The following is a 6,215-nucleotide window of genomic DNA, read 5'->3' as shown; positions in this document are numbered from 1 at the left end:
CCTTGGCCTCCCAAAGTGCTGGGATTACAGGCACTACAATCCTGTAATCCTGTAGTGAGCTACTACACCTGGCCTTTTTTCTGTTTTTTTTTTTTGTTTGTTTGTTTGTTTGAGACAATGTCTCACTTTGTTGCATAGGCTGGAGTACAGTGATGTGATCACAGCTCATTGCAGCCTCAACCTTCTGGGCTCAAGCCATACTCCCACCTCAGTCCCCCGAGTAGAGGGGACTACAGGCCAGTACCACCAGGCCTGGCTAATTTAAATTTTTTTGTAGAGCCAGGGTCTTATTCTGTTGCCCAGGGAACATAATAATAGTGAATTTGAACTCAAGTGATCTGCCCACCTAGGCCTCCCAAAGCACTGGGATTACAGGCATGAGCCACTGTGCCTAGCCAGGTCTTTTTAAAATATCTCCATGTCCTTGTTCCACATGTTCAATCTTTCTGCTAGCTTCTTTAACACATACAATATTGTTATAACCACTGTTTTAAGTCTTTGCCTACTATTTCTACCATCTCTGGTTTTGTTTATCATCTATCATCATAATTTCTGGATCAGTTTCTACTTATTGATTCTTTTCCTCCTGGGGGCTGTATTTTTCCACTTTTTTGCAAGCATTATAGTCCTAGACAAACTCCTCAGCGTTTTTTTATAGGCATGGTTAAGTAACTTGAAAAGTTTGATTATTTCACTGCCTGCCAGGTAACTGAGGTTACAGGAATGCGCCACCACTCCTAGCTAATTTTTTGTGTTTTTAGTAGAGATGGGGTTTCACTATGTCGGCCAGGCTGCTCTCAGACTCCTGACCTCAAATGACCTGCCCACCTCAGCCTCCCAAAGTGCTAGGATTACAGGTATGAGTCACCACGCCCGGCCCTGCTTGCTTTTAAGCTTTAAGTAAAACCAGAACAGTATTTAATTTAGGGTAAATTTTCTCCAATACTAATGCAAGACCTTTTTACTCTAACTGAGGCCCTGTGAATCGTAAGGTCTTTCTCTCTGGCTATTGGGAATATACACTTTTCCTGGTCCGAATCTCTGGACACTGTTCCCACTAATCTTTTCTCTACCCAGCCTTGGGTGGTTTCCTCACATATGTTCACTGATGAGTATGGCACTGAATACTCAAGAGGGACCTCAGGCAGGTCTCCAGAGTCTTCTCTCTGTGGAGTCCTCTCCTCTCTGATACTCTGCCTTGAAACTCTTGCTGTTTGGCTTCCTGGGATTCCCAGATCTTTCTCCTCAATTCAAGGTAACTCCCAGTCTCTGCCTGGGTTCCCCTCTCTGCACCAGGCCCTGAATATCTTCTGCAGTCAGCACGCTGGGGTAATCATAGGACCTATCTCATTTGCTCCCTGTCTCTGAGTTCCTTGTCCTTAGTTGCCTAATGTACAATATGTCGAGATCCATTGTTTCACATATTTTGTCCAGTTTTGCGTTGTTTCAGGTAGAAGGGTAAATCCAGTGCCTGTTACTCCATTTTATCCGAAAAGAAGCATCTCTAGGGATATTTATCACAGTTGCTTTGAAGTTCTGCTGTCCATATTCTCTTTCCTCCAAGGAACATTCTGTTATTTTTGTTTGTTTCTTCTTCTTCTTTTTATTTTATTTATTTATTTATTTATTTATTTATTTATTTATTTATTTTTGAGACAGGATCTCACTCTGTCACCCAAGCTGGAGTGCAGTGGCGTAATCTCAGCTCACTGCAACCTCCACCTCCTGGGCTCAAGCAATCTTCGTGGCTCAGGCTTCACAGTAGCTGGGACCACAGGCATGTGCCAGCATGCCTGGCCATTTCTTTGTTCCTAATTTTAACATTACAAGCTTTCTTCAAATGTCTGTCACAGTGGCTCATGCCTATAATCCCAGCACTTTGGGAGGCTGACGTGGCAGATCACTTGAGCCCAGGAGTTCAAGACCAGCCTAGGCAACATGACGAAACCCCATTTCTACTAAAAATAGGAAAATTAGCTGGGCACACACCTGTAGTCCCAGTCACTTGGGAGGCTGAAGTGGGAGGATCTCCTGAATCCAGGAGGCAGAGGTTGCAGTGAGCCAAGATCATGCCACTGCACTACAACCGGGGTGACAGAGTAAGATCCTGTCACACACACACACACACACACACAAAGTAAGCTACTTAAAAAAGCAAAACAGCTGATTTGAACCTCTGTATAGGTATGGCAGAGCTTGCTGGTTACATCTCCAATATTCACTTTCTCCTTCTCTCTTAAAGAAGACAACTGTCTGGAGATGGTGTTGTCCCCAGCACACACACATATACACACAAAAGCAATTACATTTTCCAGTCTCTCTTGCATACTCTGTAGAGGTGTGGCCATATGTCACAATTCTAGCCAACAAAATGTAAACAGATGTCATTGGCTGGGACTTCTGGGGAAGTCCCTTAAAATGAAGTGTATCCATTTTCTATTAGTGAATGACAGACCACTCCAAAACATAGAGGAGTTTTACATATTTATTTTTCATTTTTCTATTTCAAACTACAATCATCAATAGAACAGAGAGGTTTAAAACATCATTATTTACTTATGATTCTGCAGTTTGGGCAGGTCTCCGCTGAGCAATCCTGGGGTCACTCACTCAGCTGGGTCATCTGGTAGCTCATTTAGGGCTTGATGGCCTCCTCTGTTCCCCTTCTCATAACCTCTCTGGTGGAATTGCCTGGTTTTCTTTTATGGCAGTGGAAGCATTCCAAGAGAGCAAGCCCCACGCACAAATGCTTATGAAGCCTTGGCTTGTGTCATGTTTGTTGATGTCCCACTGGCAAACAAGTCACATCACCTAGCCCAAAGTCAATGTGGGAGAGGGCTATGCAATTCTATCATTGAGCAGTGAAGCAGCCTACAGCCACTCTGGGAAGCATTCATGTCGCCAGGTGTGGAGGCAACCCTGGAGTTGGTGAAGGAGGTAGCTTTTTGGTAAGCCTGGAAGTAGTTCTAACACTACTTGCTCAATATGGGACCCCTTTAGGACATACCAAAGGTCTTGTGCTCAGAGCAATCACATAGAGTAGCAAGTTGGGAACTTTTCTATATACAATCCCCAAGCCTTTAGCTAAATGTTGATGCATATTATCCCTGGCATTAGCATGGTGTGTCCATGCTCAGACCAAAGTAATAAATCCCACCAGTAAGGTCCATTGATGGTAGTTCTACATAGACCCTAGGAAAATCATGATCCAGGAAACGCAGCAATTTGAACAATGGACCAAGTGGTGCTGATTAGCCTGGAGCAAGGTAATGATTTAAAAAAAAAAAAAAAGGCTGGAACAAGGAATGATTCACACTACAAGTGCACCACCACCAATCCCAAGGACTCCCAGAAGCAGCTGAAAAAGACTTGGATGGAGAGGGAAGCCAAAGTTCTTAGGCCAAGTAGATAAGGACTTAGTGCATCAAGTAAGTTTGGATCAATGTCAAAGTAAAAAAAGGAAACTGTTGTAGACTAAAAGAGACTAAAGCTGTGTTTCTCAAATTTTGATGAATTTTAGAAATGCCTGAGGAAGATTTTTAAAACCCAATGGTCAGACCACACCCAAAACAGTTAAATTAAGATCTCTAGGGATGGAGCCCATATTTCTTAAGGCTACCTGACCGATTGATTCTAAAATGTGGCCAAGGTGAGAATCTCTGAATTGAAGAAAACCTAACAACCAAGTGTAATGCATGAACTTTTATTGGATTTTTAAAAAATACCCTAAAATACATTTGTTGAACAATTGTCAAAATAGATAATACATTACATGTAATATTTTAGATTTGTTAATTTTTTTTTCTTTTTTTGAGACAGAGTCTCTCTCTGTTGTCTAGGTTGGAATGCAATGGCATGATTTCAGCTCACTGTAACCTTCACCTCCCAGGTTCAAGCAATTCTCCAGCCTCAGCTTCCCGAGTAGCGGGAACTACAGGCACACACCACCATGCCTGGCTAATTTTTGTATTTTTAGTAGAGACGGGGTTTCACTATTATTGGCAAGGCTAGTCTCAAACTCCTGACCTCAAGTGATCCACCTGCCTCGGCCTCCCAAAGTGCTGGGATTACAGGTGTTAGCCACCATGCCCAGCCTAGACTTATTAATTTTTAAAGAAGTGATAATGTGGGCTGAGTGTGGTGGCTCACACCTGTCATCCTAACACTGGAAGGCCGAGGTAGGAGGCTCACTTGAGCCCAGGAGTTGGAGACCACCATGGGCAACATAAGGAGACCCCATCTCTACAAAAAATTTTAAAAATCAGCTACACATGGTGGTACACACCTGTAGTTCCAGCTACTGGGGAGGCTGAGATGGGAGGATTGCTTGAGCTCAGGAGGTCGAAGCTGGAGTGCGGTGATTGTCCCACTGCATTCCAGCTTGGGTGACAGAATAAGACTCTGACAAGAAAGAGAGAGACGGCGGGTAGGGGGAGGGAGGGAGGAAGGAAGGAAGGAAGGAAGGAAGGAAGGAAGGAAGGAAGGAAGGAAGGAAGGAAGGAAGGAAGGAGAAAGAAAAGGAAAGGTGAAAAAAGAAATAATGATAATCATGCGTTATTCTTAGGAGCTGTAAACTGAAGTATTTAGGTGGAAGGATGTTAATGTCTGCATCTTACCTTCAAATTGTTCTGCAAACGATTATACATGTATATATGCATGTGTATAGAGAAACAGATCACATAAATGTGTCAAAATAGCAGTAACTGGTGGAGCTAGGTACAAAGTTTACTATGGGCCAGGTGCGGCAGCTCATGCCTGTAATTGCAGGACTCTGAGAAGCCAAGGTGGGCAGATCACCTAAGGTCAGGAGTTCGAGACCAGACTGGCCTACATGGTGAAACCCCATCTTTACTAAAAATTTAAAAATTAGCCCGGCGTGGTGGCACACGCTTGTAGTTCCACCTATCTGGGAGGCCAAGGCAGGAGAATCACTTCAACCCAAGAGGCAGAGGTTGCAGTGAGCCGAGATGGTGCCACTGCACTCCAGCCTGGGCGACACAGTGAGACCCTGTCTCAAAAAGAAAAAAATTCAATATAACACTCTTTTACCTTTTCTGTATATATGAAAACTTTCCAAATAAAAAGTTTGGGAAAAGTTATTTGGGGAATTAACATATGAACACCTGTACTCATAAGCAGATGAAATCCCTCTTGGAGTCCCATCTGAGATTTTTTTTTTTTTCGAAACAAAGTGTCACTCTGTGGCCCAGGCTGGAGTGCAGTGGGATGATCTCAGCTCACTGCAACCTCTGTCTCCTGGGTTCAAGTGATTATCCTGCCTCAATCTCCCAAGTAACTGGGATTACAGGCGTGTACCACCACACCTGGCTAATTTTTTTGTATTTTCAGTAGAGTATTTTAGTAGAAATTTAGTTTCACCATGTTGGCCAGGTGGGTCTTGAATTCCTGACCTCAAGTGATCCACCTGCCTCGGCCTCCCAAAGTGCTGGGATTATAGGCATGAGCCACTGCACATTCCCCATCTGAGATTATTAAAACTCATGTAATCATGTATATCTGCACCAAGGCAAGACTGAAGTGAGGCCAGTGAGAAACCTAGCCCTGGCCCTGATACGCACCATAGATTAGAACAAGTTGGTAAGTAGAATGGGGTCCATACCAATGAAGAGGAGTGGTCACCCCTGGTTTGGGTCGACCAGTGAACTGTTATTGGCCTGAAGTTAACAAGATTCTGCAGCAGTTGTCAGCCTTAACTGCACAATGAAATCATCTGAAGGAGCTTTAAAAAATATTCTTTCCTGGGCCCCACCTCTAGAGATCCTGACTTGTTTCAGGTGTTGTCAGGGTATGCCCTATATTGGAGTGTTTTAACTCATCCCAGGTGATTCTAATTACTGTGCAGCCAAAGTTAAGAACCATTGCTCTTCATACTGCCTTATACAACCTGGACAACTATGAAGGGATTGGTAAGGTTCTCAGGGAGAACAGGTATGTGGTTTTACCAGAGTTGGAAGAGACTTTTCTATTATCACTTGAGACTCAGAGAGATTCTAGTAATAGAAGGAGCCAGAAAGTTCTTTTTTTTTTTAATTTTAAAATTTAAAAACAGGGACAGAGTCTCACTATGTTGCCCAGGCTGGTCTTGAATTCCTGGGCTCAAGCAATCCTCCCGCCTCAGCCTCCCAAAGTGCTAGGATTACAGGTGTAAGCCACCATGCCTGGCCTAGAAAGTTCTCATACCATGGAGACTAGGC

Source organism: Colobus angolensis, unplaced genomic scaffold (genome assembly GCF_000951035.1).
Source record: "Colobus angolensis palliatus isolate OR3802 unplaced genomic scaffold, Cang.pa_1.0 Scaffold179, whole genome shotgun sequence".
Lineage (NCBI taxonomy): Eukaryota > Metazoa > Chordata > Mammalia > Primates > Cercopithecidae > Colobus > Colobus angolensis.
Note: the sequence above shows the minus strand (reverse complement) of the source record.